This window comes from Gouania willdenowi, chromosome 14 (assembly GCF_900634775.1).
Source record: "Gouania willdenowi chromosome 14, fGouWil2.1, whole genome shotgun sequence".
Classification (NCBI taxonomy): Eukaryota; Metazoa; Chordata; class Actinopteri; order Blenniiformes; family Gobiesocidae; genus Gouania; species Gouania willdenowi.
This window is the reverse complement of record NC_041057.1, coordinates 33,726,651-33,754,175: the sequence shown is the minus strand read 5'-3', so window position 1 is coordinate 33,754,175 and position 27,525 is coordinate 33,726,651.

Sequence of the window (27,525 nt, the reverse complement as noted above, 5' to 3'; positions counted from 1 at the left end):
TTATTTTAATTTTTCTATTGATTTTGCAACAACATAAATTATACAATAATTGCACTTGTAAATTCTAATGAAAGAAAACCATACAAAAGGGAGCGAAATAGAATAAAAAAAATTAGTACATTGGTATGAGTAGTACGTTAGAATGAGTAGTACATTAGTATGAGTAGTATGTTAGTATGAGTAGTACATTAGGATGAGTAGTAAGTTAGTAAGTAGTACATTAGTGAGAGTAATACGTTAGTATAAATAGAACGTTAGTATGAGTAGTACGTTAGTATGAGTAATATGTTAAATGAGAAGTACGTTAGTATGAGTAGTACGTTACTATGAGTAGTACATTAGTATGAGTAGTACGTGACAATGAGTAGTATGTTAGTATGAGTAGTAAGTTAGTAAGTAGTACATTAGTGAGAGTAATACGTTAGTATAAATAGAACGTTAGTATGAGTAGTACGTTAGTATGAGTAGTACGTTAAATGAGTAGTATGTTAGTATGAGTAGTATGTTAGTATGAGTAGTACATTAGTATGCGTGGTACGTTAAAATGAGTAGTATGTTAGTATGAGTAGTATGTTAGTATGAGTAGTATGTTAGTATGAGTAGTACATTGGTATGAGTAGTACATTAGTATTAGTAGTACGTTAGTATGAGTAGTACGTTAGGATGAGTAGTACGTTAATACGAGTAGTACGTTAGTATGAGTAGTACGTTAATACGAGTAGTACGTTAGTATGAGTAGTACGTTAGGATGAGTAGTACATTGGTATGAGTAGTACATTGGTATGAGTAGTACGTTAGTATGAGTAGTACATTGGTATGAGTAGTACGTTAGGATGAGTAGTAGGTTAATACGAGTAGTACGTTAGTATGAGTAGTACGTTAATACGAGTAGTACGTTAATACGAGTAGTACGTTAGTATGAGTAGTACGTTAATACGAGTAGTACGTTAGTATGAGTAGTACGTTAATACGAGTAGTACGTTAGTATGAGTAGTACGTTAGGATGAGTAGTACGTTGGTATGAGTAGTACATTGGTATGAGTAGTATGTTGGTATGAGTAGTACATTGGTATGAGTAGTACGTTAGGATGAGTAGTAGGTTAATACGAGTAGTACGTTAGTACGAGTAGTACGTTAGGATGAGTAGTACGTTAATACGAGTAGTACGTTAGTATGAGTAGTAGGTTAATACGAGTAGTACGTTAGTATGAGTAGTACGTTAGTATGAGTAGTACGTTAATACGAGTAGTACGTTAGTATGAGTAGTACGTTAATACGAGTAGTACGTTAATACGAGTAGTACGTTAGTATGAGTAGTACGTTAATACGAGTAGTACGTTAGTATGAGTAGTACGTTAATACGAGTAGTACGTTAGTATGAGTAGTACGTTAGGATGAGTAGTACGTTGGTATGAGTAGTACATTGGTATGAGTAGTATGTTGGTATGAGTAGTACATTGGTATGAGTAGTACGTTAGGATGAGTAGTAGGTTAATACGAGTAGTACGTTAGTACGAGTAGTACGTTAGGATGAGTAGTACGTTAATACGAGTAGTACGTTAGTATGAGTAGTACGTTAATACGAGTAGTACGTTAGTATGAGTAGTACGTTAGTATGAGTAGTATGTTAGGATGAGTAGTACGTTAGGATGAGTAGTATGTTAGTATGAGTAGTACGTTAGTATTAGTACGTATTGTTCTTCCTTCACAGCTGTACACAGATTAAAAAGGTATAGAATCCATGTTTTATTTCATAAACTAAACCTGATTTTAAAAATTCAACTCAAAAAAAAAGGAATAAATGAATCTATATGCTTTGTGCTCATTGTCGCATACGTTGTGAGTGACTTCCAGCACGTGATTAGAATACGACCAGTGCAATGACTGACAAACTCCTTGATATTTGCATTATTCTAAGTAGACATGTATTCATCACTTGGCCTGTTCTTCATACAGCAGCACAGCACACAGCGCCATCTTATTTCCCTACGAGAGGCATCTTTATAATAGCCAATTGTTTCTCCATCACAACAAACGCTCAAAGCTCAGCCGATAAAGTAACCCCGTGCACATTTCATCACACAGCTGCACTGAGTGTTCCCACACTATGCCTTTGCTGATTGGAAACATTCTGAGAGCAAGAATGAAAGTAATATGCACAGGTTCTGACCCTAATTTCTACATACATTTTTGGTGTTTACACACAAAAAGCAGATGGGGGGCTTCACTAGGGTTCTTCTCTGTGGCTGCGCTGCACTAACAAAAGCAACAGCTGCTCATTTGATGGCGCCTGTACCTTTGTTGACCCCATTTCCGTCTGCGCGGTGGCTGAGACAGTGGAGAAATTAGTTGCATTACCCGCCGCCTGCTGTGGCAGGTCTAGCTGTGATTCTGCCCACATTCTGTCCATTACAGTGGCCCCTCTATCTGATTAGCCCCAACACACTCACTAACATGCCAAATCACTGCCTCACTCAGGCACCGCGAGCCTCCACTCACCAACAAATAGAGCCAACACACCACGAGTCCACGGCACAGACACATCACAAGGTTTTTAGCACAAAAATAAACAAATCAAGCTGCAGAAACTGATAATTTAAGAATAATTAGCAACTGATCGTTCAAGGCTAAAGAGTTCTCTGTTGGATTTAACACAGTCAGAAGCGTGATATGTATGTTTAAATATTCTAATTGTTACCATGGCAAAAATTGGGTCTCATTAACTTTTCGAGGCAGTAAATAAATGTGTGACTGTCGTCAAGCAGCGTGTGGACAAAACTTGGGAGTCGGGAAATTAAACTGACCATAGTTCCAAGTAGATTTTTGAACAGGTTAAAAAAAAAAACAAGTTGGTGCAGTTTTAGATTAATATCCTACTGACAAGCAACTTAATAAATTAGTTATTTTTCTGCTTGTCTAAATATTATTTTGTAAAGACAGCGGGGACCCCCACTGTAGCTGTCATGTGGAGACAGGACCATCCATAAGGGGGAATAAAGGGGATAATGTACAAATTGACAACAAAAATACACAAAATGACTCAAAAAAAACCATTAAATTAGAGAAAAATACACAACAAAAATAACACAAAAGAAATTTAAAATTAACTGAAAGTGGCACAAGGCGACAAGAAATACCCAAAAATAACAGAGAAATGCATGAATTGACAATAAAAATACACAAAATGCCTCAAACAAACAAAACACATATATATATATCGTTTTTAAAAATAATTTTTAAATTATCATTAAATTATTTTTTAAACTAAAACAGGACACCCAATCGTAAACAACTCTATTCTATACTTTCACTTTCTCAAATATAAATCTAGTTCAAACAGTATTAAAATATGTGAGCTACTTATAATCAAAAAACAATTGTCTTTGGGGGTCGCCAGAAATATGCGATATCGAAATGGGGTCACGATCCAAAAATGGTGTTAACTGACATTGAGATGTGTTTTTACATGTATACAATGACACTGACTGCATACAATGACAATACATGTTGTTATGTTGTTAAAGTCCTACCTTTTCCCTCTAATATTTCTATATTTCAGAGTAAATTCTTCCCATACTACTAAGACGTGCCGCACAGAGAGCACAGTTTTCAGCTCAGGCCACCCCCTTTCCATTTTTATTGACTTTATGCACAGGAGACATTTTAACTGAAATACCCTTTTTTAATATTCACTTCCAACACAACAGCGGTCTAAGTCCTATCGATTGTGCTTGAATTAAAAGTACCTGATGCAGGGCGTCTCTAATCCGCAGGGTCTTTTAGGAAGTCACCTGGTCGGACAAATGGGCCCTTTTAAAGGAGTATAATGTGTTCTTAAATTTTTTTATTGATGGGAGGGGGACGGCCACTCCAGGTATCTATACAAACGGACTTAACACACTGTGAAAGGGTCAATTTGGCCTCCATTTTCCATTTCTCCCTTATCTGCATTTAGTGCCACGCTGAGGCGCTCTACGTGAGCCGGGACGGGTCGAGCGCTTTTTAACACGTGCTTGTGTTTCAGAGGTTGTTCCATTGCTGTGGTTTTACCACATTGTGTCTTTGCTTTGCTCTGACATCGCAGGTGACACGCACGCGATTGTTTGGTTTTCAGCTCTCTTTTCACTACATTTATATCTATCAGTGTGTTACAGCTTTAAAGAAAGAGTCAAAAGAAGCTTTTTTTGTGGTTGTTTTGAGTTCTTTCTTATCCACAATTTGAGGTAACTTTATAAAAGCATCAGATAACACGAGACATTAATGAATCCCTAATATTGGTTTTAGGAAAATGTGTTTTTAGGAGGAGTTCAGTGGGTTTAAAGGACTGTAAAAAAAAAAAAAAATAAATAAATTATTTTACATAATCTCCCTAAATAAAGGTCCCAGAGAGCGGGGACCCCCACTGTAGCTGAAGGTGGTTGAACACAGACATGAACATTGAAGAACAGTCATGTGGAGACAGGACCATCTATAAGGGGGAATAAAGGGAGAGATTTTTGGGGTCCATCCATAAAGTCAGTAAAATGATGGTCCATTGTTCTATGAATCTGTGATAACCACATTTATTTATTCATCTGAATAATATCCACTGTTATCCAGGAACGTTTATTATTATTATAGTCATATAAGTCTTGTTTTAATCACTAATAAAATGGGTTAAAAATGACCAAACATGGTGGAAATGGTGGTGAAATGGGATTTTAAAAAAACACAGAAATTGGTTAAAAGTTGCAAATTAGAGTGGACAAAAATAGAATAGAATAGAATAGAATCAACTTTATTGGCCATGTGATGTAAGTTATACACACGAGGAATTTGACTTGGTGAACTGTGCTCTCTCTAATAGTGTAAACATTAAATAATAACAATTAACTGCAAAAAAATAAAAAAAAAAAGTGGTAAAAAGGGTCAATATTGGAACAATTAGTTTAAAATGGCAAATAATGGGTATGACGAATGGTGAATGTGGTTAAATTGACAAAAATAAGCATGAAATGTGGTGTTAAACGTGACAATGATAGGTCAACATATGCAACATTAGGTGGAAAAATGGTGGAAAGGGTTCATAAGTGCTGAAAATGTCTTGAAAGTGGGAAAAAATTTGCAGAAAATGCATTGAAATTTGATGGAGAAATGTCCTAAATTGGAGTAATTTAGCAAAATGCATTACGAGGAGGAATAAAATGGGTTAAAGTAGAAAGAGTGGTGAAATGAGATTTTAAAAACCACAGAAATTGGTTAAAAATTAAAGTGGCCAAAAACAAACAGAGAAAGTGGTTAATTAAAATTAAAAAAAAAGCTTAAGAGAGTGAATATTAGAACAGTTAGTTTAAACTGGCTAATAATGGGCATGACGAATGGTGAACAAAAAAAATTATCATGAAATATTTTTTTTTTATTTTGTATTCCTTCCAAATGTAAGGAACATCTCATCCTCTATTACTATTATTATTATTATTATTATTATTATTATTAATAAGATAAACTCTATGCTATGGAAGCCTGTTTCTGCCACTAAAAAAAAATCTCTACAGCAAGTCATAATTATGAGTTAGTAAAGTCATAGTTATGAAATAAAAAATCATTAATTTTGAGAAGGAACGTCATAATTATGAGAAAGTCATTATGTAAAAAAAGTCATTATTATGAGATAAAGTCAAATTGAGAAAGTCAAAATTATGACAAAGAAAGTCAAATTATTAGAAGAAAGTCATAATTATGAGATAGAAAGGAATTATGAAAAGGTTTATTCACTTTTTAAAATTCAACACATTGTACATAGTGTAGAAAATAGTTGCAGTGCATAAATACGTCTTTATTGCAAAATGCACTTTTTGTTTATTTGCAAATTTACATTAAAAAAATATTTTCTCATAATTATGATGTTTTATCTCATAATTATTACTTTCCATAGTGATTTATTTTATTTTATTTTTTATATCAGAATGAGGCAGCAATTTTAAAAGTGAGGGTGTTCTAAGGGTGACTCCCAATTTAGTTTATTAAATTAATTAACTAAGTCAGCAATACTCAACATGTGGCTCTTTATTTTAATTATTATTCCCCAAGAAAACCTTAAAAGGGGGAAACTGCCAATAAATATCCATTTTCTCTCATTTTTGTATTTTTCTATTTGAAACTTTAATCCGTTTTTGTCGATTCTTTGACCATTTTTGCCACTTTTCAACTAAACAAGCTCTTTTTGTCCAATAAATACCACTTGTTTACTTTTTCCCTACATTTTGCCTTTTTGTCCACATTTTTGTCCTTTTTCAATATTGTTTGCCACATTTTGCTACCTTTTGTCATTACAAATCACCTGGTTCCTCTTTTTTGTATATTTGTTTTGCCTCTCGACATTTTAGTCACTTTTCGATCTTTTGCCACTTTTGGACCGTTTTTGCATCCTGTTGCTCATTTTATGTCACTTTACTCATCGCTGTGAACTATGTTTGCTCAATAATTTGGAAAAAAAAGGAAAACGTGTTTGGAAATGATGATTTTTGCAATAATCTGTGAATATGTGGATGCAGAATAATAAAGTGTTGTTTGACGGTGTGATTTCTAAAGAGTCCAAAGGGTGTGTTTTCTGACACCAGGTTAACACGAGGCTTTCGTGGCGTCTAAAGGGCCCTATATAAGCAGCTGGAATGACATTCTGTCTTTCATCAGCCCTTGAAAACAAATGATTAGCGTTGAATGGTGGAGAAAGGTGTTTTTTAAACCAAGCAGGCTGTAAAAGGGAGAGTGCTAATTAATTACATTTGCTATTTGTATGACCTCTGCTTAAGTGCATGAAAGCCTCCTGCAAACGTCAGGCCAAACTGCAATTTCACCTAACATTTTAAAGTCCGTGTTTCTAATAAAGCGCTTTGTAAACGACTCCTCTTTCAGACTCCATTAGGAAGTGCAGCGAGGTTTATTTTATCATAGGCTTCAGTCAATAATCACCCAATCAAGGCGTTGACAGAATGTAGGAACTATTGAAGAGGATAATAAATCAGACTGGCCTAATAAACTGCTTAATTGGTGACTATTGCCCTCTGTGATTGTTGCGTTGCTTCCCCTGTTGCCATCACGGCTCTTAGTGACAAAGGTTGCAAACATGGAGACATGGGAGGGTCCATTAATTGGTTATTTACAGATGGAAACCACGCTGGCAATTAGTCAGCAACCATGAATAATATGTCTGAAGAACAAAGGTCAGGTCGCACTGAATATTAATCACAGAGTAAACAAGGTGAGCAGATGATGCATTAAAATGAAGAAGAAAATATACGTACATCTGTCTGTCTGTGTGTGTCTGTCTGTGTGTGTCTGTCTGTCTGTTTCTGTGTCTGTCTGTCTGTTTGTTTCTGTCTGTCTGTGTCTGTCTGTGTGTGTCTCTGTCTGTCTGTGTCTGTTTCTCTGTCTGTCTGTTTCTGTCTGTGTGTGTCTGTGTCTGTTTCTGTCTGTGTGTGTCTGTTTCTGTCTGTGTCTGTCTGTGTTTGTCTGTGTCTGTCTGTGTCTGTTTCTGTCTGTCTGTGTTTTTTTCTTGACACATTTTATTTACGTGTATTTATTATTAGTGTTAAATTCTCCAGGTGTTCAAAGGTAATATTTAATGTATTTCCATGAACCAGTTTTCTACAAGTTATACAAAAAAAAACATATATAAAATTTTAAAACCCTGTCTTATAATTGAAGGGACATTTGTTTTACATGTTACTTAAGTACATTTAGTAAAATGTGTGGTTTTTTTTTTTACTTTTCCAAAAGTAAGGAAGCAACTTCATTCCTTTTACTAGAGTCTTTTTTTTTATTTAAGTATTTATACTTTTACTTGTACTTTTACCACCTCTGAACATCATGTATTTCCTTGACCATTGATACAATACAACCTACTATCATTTTTAAAGAAAATAATCCTGACCAATGAACCAGCTTCATTGTTTATTATATATAAAATACAGTATATGTAGTGATATTATTTATGTAAACCAAACACACTCACATTCTATGAGCCGTGTTTCTAGTCATAATTTGGTCAATACTTGGTCTAGAACTAATTTACTACAGAAGTCTGTCTTATTTAGATCATCTCACTTACTGAATAAAAACTCATTCAACACATTTGAATGTATATTAAAAAACATTAAAAACCCAGTTTTACGTGTGAGATTGAGACATGTATTGTTCTAATCGTATTTTTCATTTTTGTAATTGTAATTATATGTTATTGTATTTTATTCTGTTTTTGATATTGTATATTTATTGTAAATATCTTGTTGTTTTGAGGAACACAATAAAAATAAACAATAAACATCATGAGAGAAGATATGGTGACATTAAAATGTCTAAAGATGTATCGACGAGGGCAAATGGGTGATATAAAGATCTATCACAATCTATTACACACCAGACTGTCATGGTTTGTTTATATATATACATTTAGGACTATATTAATATTTTTTGTTTTTATCTGGGGATCAATAAATGTCTATTATTTTCTATTCTACTCTATTCAATTCTATGCTCCGTTTTGAGCTTCATGGCAAAGGCTGAATACTTGAGTAACTGTGATTTATTAGTTTTTGTTTTTCACAAATTTGCTAAAATCTAAATAAAAACTTTAGTGACACTTTACTTTTATACATAAGGCATCATCCATTCTGATTGAGTCGAGTCCCACAAAGAAGCCTTTTCCTAAACATCCACTACTCGTGTGTGTGTTGGCTTTATTAATAATCAAGGGAGTGAGGAAAAAATAGATTTGACAATATATCACAATATTTCACCGCGCGATTATCGTATTTATCCAAAAAAAATGTCTAAATCGATTTTTTTTACTCGGGTTTTCAATGAAAAAAGCATTTAATGTCGCCAACATAAAACGTAATCTCCCAGTCACTCGGTGTCAGTAAACGCACCATCAGACTTTCTTAAACACATCTTCATTTGTTCTAAGAACCACAAAAACATAGTATTAAAGCTTTATTTTCTCAAACTCGCCTGTTTTCCAGAGTTTTAGCCTCTGAAAAGTCACTTTCTGATCAACTCGACACAAACGGGCTGATTTGCGTCCTACTTATGAATATTCATGAGTGGGCGTGTCTATAGACAGGACAATGACTTCCTTCTCCCCCCACGGTGACGTAGGACCAGAGGATGACCCGCCCTCCTCCCACCCACTCCGTAGCCGAGCTCATGCTGCTTTATAAACACAAGACAGAGCGTGGGGGTGGGGCGTTTGTCTGTACATACATAGACTGTAGAAAATACATACATAGCATTGAGCGAAGCACGCTGAAATGCTCACCTTCGTGGGCGTGTCTGTTTACATGTCAATCACGGCAGAGCTTCCTGGAGGCGTGGCTTCTCCAGCTCAGTGCTGCGTCAAATCAGTCATCAAAGTGGGAACGCGTCATCAAATAGTAACGAGGTGTTTGTGTTCACCCTGCAGTAAGAAAGGAGTAAATCACCCTCTAACTAATGATTGAATCAATGAAAAAAACACTTTAGACATGTGTATGAATCCATAATAACACTTTATCATGTTTAAAGCACAGAATAGTTAATTTAATGTAACATGGGCCCTTTAAACTACCTCACTCCTCAATGCATTTTAGCTGTAAATTGATTGCACTTTATTTTTTAATAAAACATACTGGGCACTTTGATAGATGTATGTAAGGCTGTTCAACTGATCAAAATTTTATTACGATTTTGATCATTACACTCAACGATTATAAAAATAACATAATCAAGAAAAAACAATTGTTTACATTTTATTTCTTTATTTGTTAATTTTCAATTATACTTGTTTTATTTGCTAAAAAAAAAAGGATCCACAAAGAATAAAGGTCGGCACACACAAGAAAAAAACTATTATTACTACTGACTTTGACTTGTTTAATGCATGTGCTCTCAAAGCTAAAGCTAGCCTAGCCTGCAGGCTAACACAAGGAAAGTTGTTGTATTGAAACATTGCAGGAGAAACGCAGCAAATACGATTGGTAAACAAGTATCGCAAGTGAAATTCTCATTAATGGGAACATTTGGGGTTTGAAGACACATCACGTGCAAGAAGTGTTTTGTTTTGTGCAGAAGTGAACATACATGATTTTAGTGTTTGAAGGATTTTATTTATGTTTAAAGAATATATTTTACATTGATTTGTACAAAAAATAAACTTTTTGGTTGATAAATAATTGTTTGAATAAACCGGATTTCAATTATGACTCAAATAATCATGATTATTATTTGTTCTATGTTCAAGTATGTGGTTACTTTTTGGGTTTTTTTTTTTTTAAGAAATTTAAGAACTTAACAGAATCAGAATTTGTAATAGAAGCAAAAGTTTTAAACTTTTTAAAAATGTAATTTGACAGTTTGATAAAAAACATTTTTTTTTGACATTGTTACTTGAATTATAATTAGTTACCGTTTACTTGTTCTTGCAAGTTTTGAAAAAAATGAAATAAATTGTATTTCATACCATTTTGTACTTGTAAAGATGAAATTTGTAAATATTTGTGATAAATCGTGATGTATATTGATTGATAGATCATATTGTTTAGTTACACCCCTAGTAAATATATTTTGTCGTTAAATTCATTGTCATTTCTAATTGCAATTTATTTAAAGCCAAAAAACAATGCAATCAGTGACTCTCAGACATTTTCACGCCTTGTTGGACATTTTTCTTGCTGCAGTAGAACAAGGATTACTTCCAGAGGGTGAGAATCAGGCTGTAGAGCCACTCCCACAACGATTCTGTGATTTAGATTTAGAAAGAGGCCACATGAGTCCTGTACTCATGGTTCACATCCAGGCGTGTAAAATAAATCCTGTTCTTTGAAACAGAAAAAACAACAGAGCCAATAAGGTAGGGACTAAAAAAAAAAGATCAACTGCTTCCTCTACAGAAACACACGCAGCCTTTTCACGGGTGTGTGCATCCGCTGACCCGTAGTGACCTCGTCTTTCAGAGAGCAACAAAAGGTTGGAGTGAGATCACACACATTTAAATCAACTGGATGAGTGCTCTTATTCATGTGATACACAGCAGGGGACCCTGCCTCAATATTAGCTGCTCATCACATTTACTCATTCTCTTAGCAAGGTTTACAATGTGTCAAGTGAAATGCTACGTTTGTTTAAATAACTACTGCTCGTTTGTTTACATCAGAAAAATGACCAACAATACACAGAATACTCTGTTTACTGACCACATAGAAAGGGTGTCAACTTCAGTGCCCTAGGCAAGAGGTCAACATTACACATTATTATTTATTTTAAATATCAGTCAAAAAATGCAATTCTACCCATTTCAAAAATTAGAAACATACAACACCTACAGGTTTAGTGCAAATGTTCTGAGGGAACAACAACAACAACAACAGCAATGGTGCAAAATCCAGCAAAACAGTGCAATCAAAAGTAAAAAATAAAATATAAGAGTTTTCTACTTTCCTGTTAAAGAAAATTCAATAAAATAGCATAAATATGGTTAAGCAGCAAATAAAGAGCAGGTTATCTTAAACAATTACTAGCATCTCTAATGTTGTTTAAAACTTTACATGTCTGGACTTTATATTAATATTTAATAAAGAGAAAACATGTACAGTGATTGAAAAAAGTGTGTTTCACGTTTATTATACCTTTTTAAATTACTACTGTAATTTTGGGAGGTTCATTTTGGCGCCCCTTCAGCAGATGGCCCCCTAGGCGACCGCCTGGGTTGCCTAGTGGCGAGGCCGGCCTTGGGTGTCAAAATCATTTTAGTTCAGGGGCCAAATACATAGCAGTTTAATCTCAAGCAGGCCACAGATTTTATGCTGGAAAGCAAGCCATTTTAACATTATTGTGCTCTAGTTTACACTTCTACGTATTCATAAAATACAAAATATGTAAGAAATTGACGCTAAGTGACAAATATCAGTCCCAACAGGGTCTTAAACTTTACATTTTTAGATTTGTGACCAATTAATTTTTAATAAGGAAATGTTATGGAATAATTTAAAGATTTTGTAAGAATTTTTAGGGGTTTTTTCAACAGTTTAACATCAAAAATGACTGAAATCATGCGATAAAAGCACTGGGAATACTGTGAATCTCTGCCAATATATTTGAGTTTAATTTGCACAATTTTGTTCTCTCCAACTTCTAAGACATGTTTAGATTTTTTTTCCAGAGTAAAATACGGTAGTTTCATCTGCAAATAATACACACTTAAGTAAATATGACATTGACACAGTATCATTCACATTCACATAAATGAGAAAAAGTATCAGTCCAAGGAGTGACCCTTGGGGTACCCCGCAACTAATTTCAAATATCTGATTTCACATTATTAATTTGGACAAACTGTTTAAACCCATTCATATGTCACCCTGCACCAGATATAGGCAACTGGCGGCCCGGGGGCCACATGCAGCCCATGGTCTAATTTTGTGCGGCCCCTAAAACAAAATTGTGAAGTTGGAAGTTATATGAAGAACAATACAGTACACAAAACTCCAGAAACACAGAAAGTGACAGCAAAGTGCACACAATGTCAAGAAAAGTACAAAAAGTAACAACAAAAACACAAAGGTAAAAAACAATGCACAAAATGACAACAAAGACACACTAAACAAACAAAAGGACACAAAAGTACACAAAATGACAGAAAATAAACAAAATGACAACAAGAACAGAAAAACCATAACAAAAACACACAATGACTTAAAAACACACAAAAAAACAACACACACTTTGTTTTCTCAATATTTTTTGAAAAACTTTCTAAAATGTTTCTTATAAATATTTTAAAAAAACAAATGTGGAAAACATGGAATTTGGAGAAAAATAAAAAGGAATTTGGAAAAAACTAAATGGATTTTAAAGGGCCCTATTGTTTACCGACCATATTGTGCGTTATAGAGTCAGTTATTTTAGATTTACTCCTGAACGCCCTGCCCGAGTCCCCCGCTCCTCATTTAAGAGCCAACCCTTCCAAAGACAGGAAGTATTACACTCAGGGGGGGTCGTGTTCCTTGAATGGAGCGTTTTCTGGGGGGGAGAATGGGGGTCCCTGCTGGAGCAGCTGAGTAGCCGCTCTTTTCTCGCTGTCTTCCCCTGGATTCAATAGGTGGGCTTTTCCTCTTTCTCCTTCTCCTGCTCCAAGCCTGAGTGGCATGTGGCTTCTCTTCCCATGGCCTCCGCACATGAAGCACCAGTTTTCAGCCTTTCTTTTTGCTCACTTGCAGGGATCAAATGTCCATCAGGAACTCAGTTAAAAACATGTCTACGCGGCTGGGGGTCCGACCCACTGCTTGTTCAGACCGCATCGCAGATCAAGCCTGACTAACCTGAGTGAATTGACACCAGGCAATAGAAAAGGGTAAACGAAGTGTGTGTTAGTGTGTGTGGGTGGGGGGTGGACCGGGTGGCATCTGCCCCCATACAGATTTGCTTAATTGGGTTTGACTTCCACAATTACAGGGTAATAATGGCCTTTTGAGCCAGGCCACGTCGAAGTAAAAAGCAGTTGCTGCGACACCCGCATGCTGTCAGATGGTTGATTGCAGAGAGGGAGACACACAGGCCAGGGAGATTGAGACGCAGGAATTGGCAATGGACTTTGGTTAAGCAGTGGTTATTGAGTCTTTGATAGGACTGCAGGAGGCCAGGGCAGCAACAATGACAGAATTAATGGGCAAGGCAAGATGAGAATGTCAGGCCAGCGGGGGGCCGCGGTGGCCTTTGAGCTGCCTTCTGATGCCTCTTTGATTGTGCTCTCTACAACACACTCAAAGGCCTCAAGAACTGTTTGTTGATGAATCTGGGCTCCAATGCGTTTTGATTTTTTTTCTTTTTTCAAGGTATCGAGCTTATGGTGACACAAAAACCTGGAGTTATCTCTGAATGAGCCACTAAAGCGTCGCAATAAATATACAGACGTGTTGCTTTTCTTTCATGTTTGGACATGCAGAATGGAAAGGTTTCATTAGATTGTTATGAGCAGGTGTAGTCCCGCTAGTAAAGGTAGCAACGTAGCATAGAGCCATCATCAAAGGACGCTGACGGTTTCCATAAAGATGCCAATTTATTTTGGCTAAAATTCACCACTGTATTGATAGTTTTTACAAATTCTTTTTCGGAATTATTTGATGTTCCAGGTAAAAAAAAGCAGTCAATCATGTAATCATTTGTATTGATCACTTTAATATCTAACTTTCAATTTGATCTACATTACATTTGAACAGAAATCAATAGTTTTATTTGTCCGACTTTCTATTTCACTATTCTGTTTCTATCTAAATTTGAACTTATGTCCTAAGAACACAGTTGCTGTTTATAGTAAATAAACTCAACAGTCGGTCAGAAGACAGATTTAAAAAAGCACATTAATAATTTCTATACAATAAATAAAAGACGAGTTTACAACATATACAACTTAAATTAATGACCAAAACATAGAAAAACTTATTTAATGTTCTGGCCAAAATACACTAGCAATACATACCGTAATTATACTTAATAACTGGCAAAAAATAATCCGACATCGACATTAGATTTTACATTGCGTTAAACAATTAAAAACATATAAAAGCTAATGTTTATAATGGTTTCAAAGCTGTAGTCTAAGGTCTATCTTACATCTCAATGTTGTGGGACACTGGCAGCTTCAAGGTTGACTAGTTTTGTATTAATATTTACAGTAGGATTAGTAAACCCACTCTGTGGCTCAGGTAGAATGTGTTGGAAGGCGTATAGAACCAAAGGAATCAGACGATGCAGAGAAGCAGGATGCAATTTTGCAAAGCAACAAAAAGCTACAAGGCAAATTATAAAACAATTAGGGGAATTAATTAATCGCATTTTTCTACTTCAGACTGAAGATTGTAATACATATTATTTATTAATGGGAAATCATGGAATAAATGTAGAATTAACACACAACATATATTTAAATACAAAGACCATCTTAATAACATCTTTGTTTCAGCTTTGAATGAACTCAATTTCCAAGTTTATCAAAAATAAAAATACAATATTTATTATATCCACTTACAGAATATAACATTTATAATATAAATATGTCTCTGGGTTTGGCTGCACACGCTACACACTCGACCAAAGGTTGGGGTCAAATAACAACAGAAGTAAACAAACCTGCGTTATTTGTGTTAATGTTTTTTTTAATGAATTAAACATCTTATATTAACCTACAAAATTAACGCAATGATTTTGACAAAACTAATAATTATTAGTTCTGGGACTTTAGCACATTAATTTTGATTAACTAATTACAGGAAAATAATGCACCCCAAACAGCGTGGATCTGTTCTCATTTCGTTATATCCATAAAACTGATGCACAGACCACAACACAAGAAACAGAAGAACCAGAGGAGAAGTTGTTGCTGTGCATTGTGGGCGTTAATTTTAGTTTAAATAAAAACACTGGATGGAAAACTAAAGCCCAACTGTGTGAAAATTGTTATAGAAAGTTTGTGGATCAGCTGAGCTCTGCTAGCCTCAGCTAGCACCTCAGTGTTAAATATATAGCAGCTTGCACCTCAATGCTAAACATGTAGCAGCTAGCACCTTAATACTAAACATGTAGCAGCTAGCACCTCAGTGTTAAATATATAGCAGCTTGCACCTCAATGCTAAACATGTAGCAGATAGCACCTCAATGCTAAATATATAGCAGCTAGCGCCTCAATGCTAAACATGTAGCAGCTAGCATCTCAATGCCAAACATGTAGCTGCTGGCACCTCAATGCTAAATATGTAGCACCTAGCAACTCAATGCTAAATATGTAGCAGCTAACACCTCAATGCTAAACATGTAACAACTAGCACTTCAATGCTATCATGTAGCAGCGAGCACCTCAATACTGACATGTAGCAGCTAGCACCTCAATGCTAAACATGTAGCAGCTAGCACATCAATGCTAACATGTAGCAGCTAGCACCTCAATACTGACATGTAGCAGCTATCACCTCAATGCTAAACATGTAGCAGCTAGCACATCAATGCTAACATGTAGCAGCTAGAACCTCAATACTAACATGTAGTAGCTAGCACCTCAATGCTAACATGTAGCAGCTACCACCTCAATACTAACATGTAGTAGCTAGCACCTCAATACTAACATGTAGTAGCTAGCACTTCAATGCTAACATGTAGCAGCTAGCACCTCAATGCTAACATCTAGCAGCTAGCAGGGACAATGGTCCTAGTGGAGCAGACAGTGTCTCCACACTGACACTCAGAACCAAAATGAATAAATCCATGAGTGACAAATGAACAAAGTCAGTGATAAATGATTGTAGTGACAGTCGACCACTCTGTGGTAGAGGATGTGGGCGGGGCTAGAAGCGCTGCTACAGATAGCATCGTCTGACCCAACTTATCAACTGTTATGTAGAAAAACTATTTCAAACTAAATTCATCATCTTCATCAGTTTATTTCATGATATCCACAGATATTCTAAATATTTTACACTGTTCAGTTAATATTTCTCTGGAATGTTCTGGACTAACTGATGTTTTTATTTCAATACAAAAACACATTTGTTTTAGAAAGTTTACCAAAAATCCAGAAAAGCATGAATATATCTTAGTTAAATGTAAGTTAATGCTTTATGAACAATGCAATCATAATATTCTTTTTTCATATTGTACATTATGTTAGCACTCAGTGATGGAAATAATAAACACTATTTAATTGTTTAAGATCATTTATTGTTTTCATTGATTCAGTCAGATACTAAAATACATTTAAAATTGAAAATGTTGCTTCTTGTGTCAAATATTGTTAGGCCATTAATTTTGATGAATTAATTACAAAGTCTCTAATTAGATTAATTCTTTCCACCTCTAATAATTATATATAAAATAAAAAACAATGTTCTATGTGTAGGGGATAATCTACAAAGTGACTCAATGCTGTTTGCTTCTTGTTTTTAATGGTTGTTTTTTGCCTTCATTGGTCAAAAAGTTGCATTAATCACAGCAGTAATTATGGAGATGTTGTTTTTCTAAGAAAATCTTGTTTTTCTAAGAAATTGTTATTTCTATTGATTACCTCTCTGTTAAATGTCGAACGATAAATAATAGAGTCAAAAGAAATGGCTGAAACATTTCATGCGATTAATCTCAGGTTTGAACAAATTTGAGCAGATAAATGAACAAATTGCAGAGAAAGAAAGTCCAGTTATCATTTCTGCCTGATTGAAGGAAATCCCTGGATGTGAGTATATATTAAATATACATTTAAAATGAGCACGTTAGCATGTTCCTCTTTGTTTACTAGTATAACAGTGAAATTGAAAGGTCTGCCACAAAGACAAAAAGTTTCAGTGTGGGCCAACTTATGTGGACTCTAAAGCACCTCTGCTGTCAGTCATGATTAGCCTCAATGATGAGCCCATTTCCACACTTTAGAATCAAGTCCTGGCAAAGAGGAGCCCTTTGCTACAAGAAGGCTTTTCCCTGATATAATTTGTGGCAGCAAATTACAAAACAGAAGCAGAAATAATGTGTAAAGTCAAGTTTGGTGAGGGAGAAAATGGAAAAATTTACGGCTGTGTGCCACTCTAATGGATATCCTTGTAGCTGGGAGAAAATGGGACCCAATAATGTGTCCTTAATGTGTGGCTGTCGTGTTTCAGGCAACATATCAGAAGAAATGTCCCCTGCCATTTCTGCAAGCAATCACTTAATGGGACGGGCAAATACGACAAAATTGATGCACTGATCTATTTCTTGCCTTGACAGATGGACTGAATCAGTAGCTCTTGGAAGACCAAAAAAAAAAGAGAGAGAGAAAGGTTGAAGGCGAAGAAAGGGAGGACAGGCACGGATAAAAACAAGCCTTTCACGATTCATGCAGCCATGCCTGTTTGTGTGCAGCTTAAGTGCAGACACTGACAGGAATTTCAATTATTTAATTAGGGAGGAAAAATGAAAAGACTTAAGTGTTGTGAATTCTGCAGTCTTTCATAGATCAATCTAATGTGCGCTCACATTGGAAATCAACCAAGATGGAAGAGGGGCAAGTGAAGTAGCGTCTTTCTAAATCACGGAATTAAAATGGTAAATTAGTTTCTTGATATATTCATTTAAGTGGTTAAGTGGAAAGGTTTCTCTCCCCTTTCATACGCCCGTCTCGTGGGTGGGTGGGTGGGTGGGTGGTTGGGTGGAGAGAGGCGGCGGCATCCACATGCTCTTATGATTAAAGCTGTCGTTCATTTGGAGAGCAAACTCTGAAAGCACTTGCTGCACAAATTAGCCATCGGAAGGCTTGAAAATTCAATTCCGAGGAGTTGATTTAGGCATTTAGACAAGAACGTAAAGGTTTAGAAGCCTTTTACCCACTAATGTCAATAACTTTCTGGGGGCCATTATAGGTTTTGTGTGGCCTTGTGCTTTGTGAATGGCACAGCTGGAAAACAGAGGTTTGTCTCATGTCCATCACCTTTGCTCCTCGGTTTTAGGTTCATCCTTATGTTTTACTCAATAAAACCAAGCCTGGTTGATTGTACCCACTCGGCAAAATATGGTTGAAAAGACGTCTTTGCCACACGTCTAAAACAACGTCAAAATTTGGTTAAAAAAAAGAGAAAAGTGAAAAGCCGTTGTTTTCTGGTCGTTGAAAAAAATGTTTTTATTAAGACATCTCATTAGTCTAAATATGTTTGAAAAGGTAAAAAGCTGCTCATTTCAGGTCATAGTTCTATGTACTCAAGATGAATTTGTGGGCTGTTACGTTGGAAGTCGTTACAATACCTTTTATTCTTATTTTTTGGGTCATTTGATCCAAATTAGCTCAAGGATTAAAATTGTTGAGCTACTTACCCCAAAGGTGAAGTCTTATTTCCAATGACTATTTTTTAGGGAGAACTAGGACCAACTGAATTTCAATGACCATATTTGAGGCTAAATTTGGAACAATTTTGATGGTCCAAAAAACCCAAATTTCAACAACTGTTTTTGGGATAAATCGATAAATAAGACGGACCAATCAGATTTAGCCCAGAAAGAACGTCTAAATGACGGGTGTTTGGTGGGTATGTGTGGAAATGTAACTGGTGTAGAGATTCCTCTGGGTGGACAAGCACATTTTTTTTAAAGCATGCGTGTCTCCTCTACTCATCAAAGAGGCCAGAAATTCCTCTTTTTCTCATCAACAATGGGAAAACATTTACAACCTGATATTATCAGAGGAAAATGTTTAACATGAATGAGAGGCCATAAACTGTTCTTCTTCTCATATATAATGTCATACACTCTACGTCACGTCTCAAGCTTAAGGCCCGGCCCTTTAGGCCAGTGTTTCTCAAATGGGGGTACGCAATAGCACTACAGGGGTACTTGAGAGAGAGAGTTGAAAATTAACAAATAAAGCGTGAGCTGACCATAAAAGATAAAAAAAACTATAGAAATAAATCTATTCAGGTGCCACTAAATCAGTGTTTATCCACTTTGTGGTCAGGATCCCATGTTGGGTTACCTGGAGTTTAAATGGTATCGCCTGAAATTTCTGAAAAGTCTAAATAAATCTTTGAAATTCTTTAATTATTATTGTTTTCTTTAAATTAAAACACACAATCTTAAACAACTGTATTTCTATTCTTTCACTTTGTGAATCTTGTTAAACTAAAATGCAGTAAAAAAAAAATGAATATCTGAGGTCAAAGATGATCAGAAACTAATTGTAGAAAAAAATACCAAATAGCACGTACCATGTTCCTGAGAATTCAGTGAAATGACTCGGTTCCACCGAATAAAACAAATTAAAATGGTGATCTACGGTGAATAGCCTTTGAAACGTTTAAATTCTGGTAATTTTGAAATCACCCCCCTCCCCCCTTTCAAAAAGGTCTCCGTAGTCATTTGAAAAATGGGCCGTGGCACATACGGAGTAATGGGTCACATTTATATATTGATATGTGTCAATGATTCGGTTCCACCAACAATATTTGACTCACAAATAAATGAGAAAATGACTTTAATGGAAATTGCCTAAAAAAGGGGGATTGGCCCATGGGCCCCTAATCAAATTGTGTGAGGCATAATCTTAATCTACGTTGAATTACTTTTTAAACGATATATCACATGACTATGTTCTCATAAATTTGAAAATTACCGGAAATGGGGGGTGGGCCCCCCGGGCCCAAAGTGAGTGGCGTCCAGTGGCCCAGCCTTAAAACGATCTTTCGGGGTTGCTAGAAATTTTTAATTTAAAAGTGGGGTCACCATAGGAAAGGGGTTGTGAACCACTGCACTAAATACTGTTTATTTCACTTGTTTATAAAATGAGATTCTTTAAAATGTGTGTTATCACTCACTCATTCTATCATTATGATCTATTGTTGTTTTTAGTTTCAAAGGGGAGACTGGAATTCAGAAATGAGAAAGCGGGGGTATTTGATCCGATTATTTGCTGTATTTATATTTATTTTTGTCTCATTGTTTTTATTTTATTGGGTCAAATGCACTGCTACATGTTTTTATGTTATGTTTTTTATGTTCTCCTGTGTTTTATTGTGGCTTTATGTCTTTTATGCTCCCCATGTCTTTGCACTCTGAACTGCCTCTATTGGAGACAAAGAAAGCTGATTGTTGATTGATTGATTGATCGATTGATCGAGCCAAAAACGTTTGAGAACCACTACTTTAGACCATCCAATTTGGCCCACGTGAGAAAGCTAAAAAAGACAGAAAAAACACGAATTAATGTGTAAAATTACCAAATAATTCAGGTGTAGATATCTCAGCCCGACTAAATACACTAATTCAATGAAACTCTAAAATATTTGAAGGATAGTAATTTCCCCATGTTTTTATCACATGACTGGAGTCACTTTAAATCTGAAATTGCTCAAATAAATTAATTTTCCTGAAATTAATTCTCATAATTTTCTGAAAGTAAATAAAAAACAGTCACAAAATTAATGCAATTTAAAAGAGAATATCCTGCAACTGAATTATTTGGTAATTTACAAAAAACTTTTTTTTTTTAATCTCTCAAGTAAACAGAATTTGATGCTCATATTTGCCCTCCTTCCTGGTGTGTTTCTAGCCAGTGTGGATTGTGGGGTTACTTACAAATTATTATCATTATCATCTTTGCTTGAATATTTTAAATGTATCCCAGAGGGTTTGTTGATTAATTATAAAACTAACTCCTATTTTACTGTCTGTCCTTCTATGATAAAAATGAATTTGACTCCCATTGCAAATTTAATCTTTCAAAAGCTGGATGCTACAAATAAAAGACTGAATTTGCTATTCTGTCACAGACAACATTATTGTTGATTTTGATGGGTTTGAGGATGGATATAAAATGTCCTCCAGGCTGCCACACTCCAGCTGGGGAAAAATGTGCTGTGGTCTATAAAAATAAAGTTAGATGTAAGTACAGCACTCAAATCTGGGAGAGAGAAAAATGCTTTTCCTGGAGCATTTTGTTGTTGTCAATTGGTCTGAGCAACTTGCCATAATGCATGTAATGGAGCTACTCTTCTCCTTTCATCTTCAGTCACTGTGCGTGTGTGTGCGTGTGTGTGTGTGTGTGTCAGTTCAGAGGGAGGGCTTGGTTGGATAAGGGAAAGAGGCACAACAGGAACAAATAGAGGCGTGTGATGGTGACAATGACGGGGAGATGTGGATCATAGAGGGAAGATCTACACCACAGTATGAGCTGCTCCTTCAAACATCTGCACATCCATTTAGCTTTAGAGCTCCCAACGCTCTGAGTGCAGTTCCCAACAGTTTCCCATACAGGCCGAGGACAAATATGTTCATAACCATCACACCAGAGGAACTAAACAAACTTCTTCTGAAAACGCCATGAAGCTGGAAAAACTGTTTATTATATTTGTGAAGGGGGTAGACGCTCTTTACATTTGACTGCATGTGTTTTTTAAGTTAGAAAACACAAGTTTTACCAAACCTAATCTCAGCCAATAGAAAAAAATCAATTATAATAATAGGCGATGAACCCATAGAGGGAAGTCACTGACATTTTACAACTAAAATGCAAAATTTAAATACTTAAGATCAATAAAGTACATTACTTCATACCTAATGACATATGAATTCAGCAGAGGTATAAAGAGTACTGATATGTCTTACTCAAGTAGAAGTACTGTACATGTATGTCATACATAAATTACTCAAGTGCAAGTAGCTCAATTAAATATTACTCAAAGTAAAAGTTACGAGTTACTTTCACCCCCATGTTTATTGTTGGTAATAAATCTTGGTACGCGTCCCTTGCATACAGCAAACATCTCATGTATAAACTTAAAAAGGAAGAAACCAAATCTACCACAATTAGAACTTAATTTATTTTCCACAAAAGCATCTGTATAAAATAAAATAAATTTAAAAACAATTTTAAAAAAGTTATCAGGCTCAAAGTAAAGATACATTTATGAACTTTAAAAACTAAGAAAATGACCTCCATTTAATGCTGTTTTGGTGCCGTGCATTACGTTTAATCTGATTGGTCAGCTATGATGTGATGCATTACGTTTAATCTGATTGGTCGGCTATGATGTGATGCATTATGTTTAATCTGATTGGTCAGCTATGATGTGATGCATTACGTTTAATCTGATTGGTCGCTTATGATGTGATGCATTACGTTTAATCTGATTGGTCGGCTATGATGTGATGCATTACGTTTAATCTGATTGGTCGGCTATGATGTGATGCATTACGTTTAATCTGATTGGTCAGCTATGATGTGATGCATTACGTTTAATCTGATTGGTCGGCTATGATGTGATGCATTACGTTTAATCTGATTGGTCGCTTATGATGTGATGCATTACGTTTAATCTGATTGGTCGGCTATGATGTGATGCATTACGTTTAATCTGATTGGTCGGCTATGATGTGATGCATTACGTTTAATCTGATTGGTCGGCTATGATGTGATGCATTACGTTTAATCTGATTGGTCAGCTATGATGTGATGCATTACGTTTAATCTGATTGGTCGGCTATGATGTGATGCATTACGTTTAATCTGATTGGTCAGCTATGATGTGATGCATTACGTTTAATCTGATTGGTCAGCTATGATGTGATGCATTACGTTTAATCTGATTGGTCGGCTATGATGTGATGCATTACGTTTAATCTGATTGGTCGGCTATGATGTGATGCATTACGTTTAATCTGATTGGTCAACTATGATGTGATGCATTACGTTTAATCTGATTGGTCGGCTATGATGTGATGCATTACGTTTAATCTGATTGGTCAGCTATGATGTGATGCATTACGTTTAATCTGATTGGTCAGCTATGATGTGATGCATTATGTTTAATCTGATTGGTCGGCTATGATGTGATGCATTATGTTTAATCTGATTGGTCGGCTATGATGTGATGCATTATGTTTAATCTGATTGGTCAGCTATGATGTGATGCATTACGTTTAATCTGATTGGTCAGCTATGATGTGATGCATTTGATTGTTTTCTGGTCATTTAATTTTTTGTCCATTGATTATTTTAAAACAAAGACATTATTGACTGTAATGTGTGGGTGTAGGAATGTATTTATTTTTATTATTTAAAACATATAGTTAAGTACAAGTAAAATTACTGATTTTGAAATATACTCAAAAAAGTACAAGTATCCATAAAAGAAATTGAATTACAGTAACTTCAGTACAGTAATCAGTTACTTTCACCTATTGAATGGTGCTGGGTGGACTTTTTGCACTCGTATGGATTTAATCAATGCGGTCATCACTCTATAGCTTTAGCATGCGTATTGTAAATGTCATACTAATGTACTACTCATACTAAGTGTGACGTCTAAATGAGTATGTAGTCCGTTCACATTAGATAGTATGAAGCCGAATGCCTTTGAGAAACTAAGAATTTTTGAACAATTTCAGCCCATTATTGCTTATTTTTACAATTTGTCTGCAATTATACCAAACTTGCCATATTTTAACCTATTTTCTTGCCATATTTTTGCTCCTTTTAATGCATTTCTGGCACTTGTCCAACACATTTCAATGCCTATTCTGCACATTTTTTCCACTTTCAAGACATTTTCTGCACTTACATATAAATGTTTTCCATCACTTTTCCACCTAATGTCACATACGTTGACCCATTATTGACATTTTTAACCACTTTTCACCATATTTCATGACTATTTTTGCAATTTAACCACATTCATGATTTGTCATGCCCATAATTTGCAAGTTTAAACTAATTATTCCAATATTGACACTTTGAACCTTTTTATCAATTTTTGTCCACTCTAATTTGCAACTTCTAACCAATTTCTGTGGTTTTTAAAATCTCATTTCACCACCTTTTTCTCCATTTTTGCTCACTTTGAACTCATTTTATTTCTGATTAAAACAAGGATTTCCATCTTTAAGATGACTATAATAATAATAATAAACGTTCCTGGATAACAGTGGATATTATTCAGATGAATAAATAAATGTGGTTATTACAGATTCATAGAACAATGGACCATCATTTTACTGACTTTATGGATGGACCCCAAAAATCTCTCCCCTTTATTCCCTCTTATAGATGGTCCTGTCTCCACATGACTGTTCTTCAATGTTCATGTCTGTGTTCAACCACCTTCAGCTACAGTGGGGGCCCCCGCTCTCTGGGACCTTTATTTTGGGGGTCACGGCTTGAAAAGGTTGAGAAAACCTCATGTATAATAATAATAATAATAATAATAATAATAATAATGCATTGGATTTTATATAGTGCTTTTCATTGATGTGCATTATTCCTTCACTCCTCACACAGTGGTGGCAAGCTACTATTGTAGCTACAGCTGCCCTGGGGCAGACTGACAGAGGCGAGGTCACAAGGGGGATCCATCGGTCCCTCTGACAACCACCAACACTCACATCACATTCATACGAGGCAATGTAGGTGAAGTACCTTGCCCAAGGACACAACAACAATGACTCGGCTGGAGTGGGAGTCAAACCCCCAACCCTTCAATTATTGGACGACCAACTCTACCACCGCTGAGCCCCGGTCGCCCCGTATAGCCCGTTAGTGTTACATAGTGGGTTCTGATTGGCTCACAGCAGCTTTACATCCTGTTGGTTTCCCACTTGAAACCTGATGTTATTAAATAATCACGTTTTATATTTTCAGCTTGGTTTTTAAGAGAGTTCATTAAAGTGAGATAATGCCGAGCACAGCAAACAGTTTGGCTATTTCTTTACTGAGAGTAAAGAAATGTAAACACTTTCATTCAAAGCCAAATATATTTGTTATTTGGTTTCAAATGAAAAATTATTACGCTCATAGAATAAAGTCTTTGTTTTATAGTGGAATGTTTCCTTTAGTGTAAATTACATACACAATCAAAACAAAAATTTGATAAAAGAAATGTGAAGGTCTGTGTTATACTTCAATGCCCGATGTCAATGTTCTATCATTTAAAACAGTGAAGATGTTTGTGTTTTAAAGCTGCAGCGATGTGATTTGGTGATTGACAGTAAAGCTTTCATTGCATTCAAGGCCCCACATTTTTTGAGATACCATGTGCAACGCTAAAAATACTGACGCAATATTGTTTTGTGGAACACTCCAGATCAAATGGAACGTAAAAGTGTGTTGGTTTAGATTGAGGCAGAATGTTGAAAGTTGACTGAGAGGATGCTCAGAGGGAAATATGATCCAGTGGAAGTACCCAGCTTTTGAAATGAATACACACAGAGCTCTTCAACGAGCCTCCCGTTCATGTAACAAGTCGTATCTTGGTATCATCCTCCACCTATAGCAAAAAAATAACCAAAAAAAAAAAAAAAAACATGACAGCTCTCAGTGACAAAGGCTGAGAGATACTGTACGCAGATGAATCAATGAGCAACAGAGGTTTCAAGTATCAAAGCATCCATGTGTGTGTGTGTGTGTGTGTGTGTGTGTGTGTGTGTGTGTGTGTGTGTGTGTGTGCCGGTGTGCATGCTGTGTAATACATGTTTTATTATTTCATTACACAATAGTTATTATTCCATTAACTAGTAATGATCTTGTTTGTGTGTGTGTGTGTGTGTGCGCGTGCGTTCATGCATGCGTGCGTGTGTGTGTGTCCGCTTCTCGACGAGGATATCTGTTCTTGTTGTTTTGCTTTTGGTGCACGAACCCTGAGGAGGTTTTTTCCTAGTTTTATACTGTCCTCCTCACTATGGAACTCAGTCTAAAACCTGCCTTTTCCCCTTTCCTCTCCTCCTGTTGTTCTCCCACTTTTCATCTAAATATGGGGCGCCGCCCTTGTTGCAACCCACAGTTCTCCCGTTCTTGTCCTCCCATGTTATATGTGATTGTCTTTTCATGTTTTTTTGGACGGGATGAAACTGAAATTAAATCTCTTTGCTCTGTTGTTCTGTAACATGTGCAATGACGAATAAAGCTGACTATGATTCTGCATGCATGCATAGCTACGTAATGGATGTTTTATTAATTTCACAATAGATATTATTGCATTAACCACTAATGCTCTTGTTTCTGTGTGCATGTGTGCCTGTGAGTGTGCCTGCATAATAAATGTTTTATTATTTCATTACACAATAGTTATTATTCCATTACCTACTAATGCTCTTGCTTCTGTTTTGGTGTTTGTGTGCGTGTGTTTATGGTGTTGTTCGTGTGTGTGTGTGTGTGTGTGTGTGTGTGTGCAGGATGTACACTTTTGTGGGTGGTGGGTTGTTTTGTGCTGGCGTGGGGGAACATCCTCCTGATTGTTTCCACAGCAACTGATGAACTGATGGCTGGATGCAGCAGCACCAGTCGTGCACACGTACGTGCACCAGGGCCTGTGGAGGTGAAAGTGCTTCCCACACAATGACAGTGTTGGTGCGTGAGTGCAGCCACTGTTTAATCCTTCTACTCTGTAATAATCAGGAACATTAGAGAAGCTTTTTGTTAACGCAGCAAGTCGTTATTTTCCAAAGCCTGAGTGAAGCTTATGCTACTTACTGCCACCTACTGACATAGATGAGTACTTGATTAGTTTGACTAAGGCAAAGATGGCATTTCATAGCACTGTTCTATACAGGAAGTGGTTGTCGTGCGAGCCCATGGCTTTTCCCACCTCCAACAATGTTCTTGACAAACTGTGCATGGCAGCGGCGTCCGTTCCCCTAAACCATGCAGGTCTAGGTTTGACCTGTAATCTGTATCTGCTATAACAACTTCATAGGTCCCCAGGCTAATCTATCTGTAGCTGTGTTTCATCTACCCTTGGATATGGTCAAATCTAAATAGCGCAATACAAACCAGGAACAAAAACACTCAAATATCACTAAAAACTTTTTACGCTTTCATGAGGAGGTTTTTCAGACGTTTTGAGATTGAAATGTATCGCAGAAGCAACAAACACGTTTTCCACAATTACACCTTGCGACGTGACGTACCTGATCACATGACCACTTCTCTCTGAGAAAACATTAGACTTAGACATTAGACGTGAAACAACAAAGGAAGCATCCATCTTACTGCAGAGAAGTCTCACGTAATGAGATTTC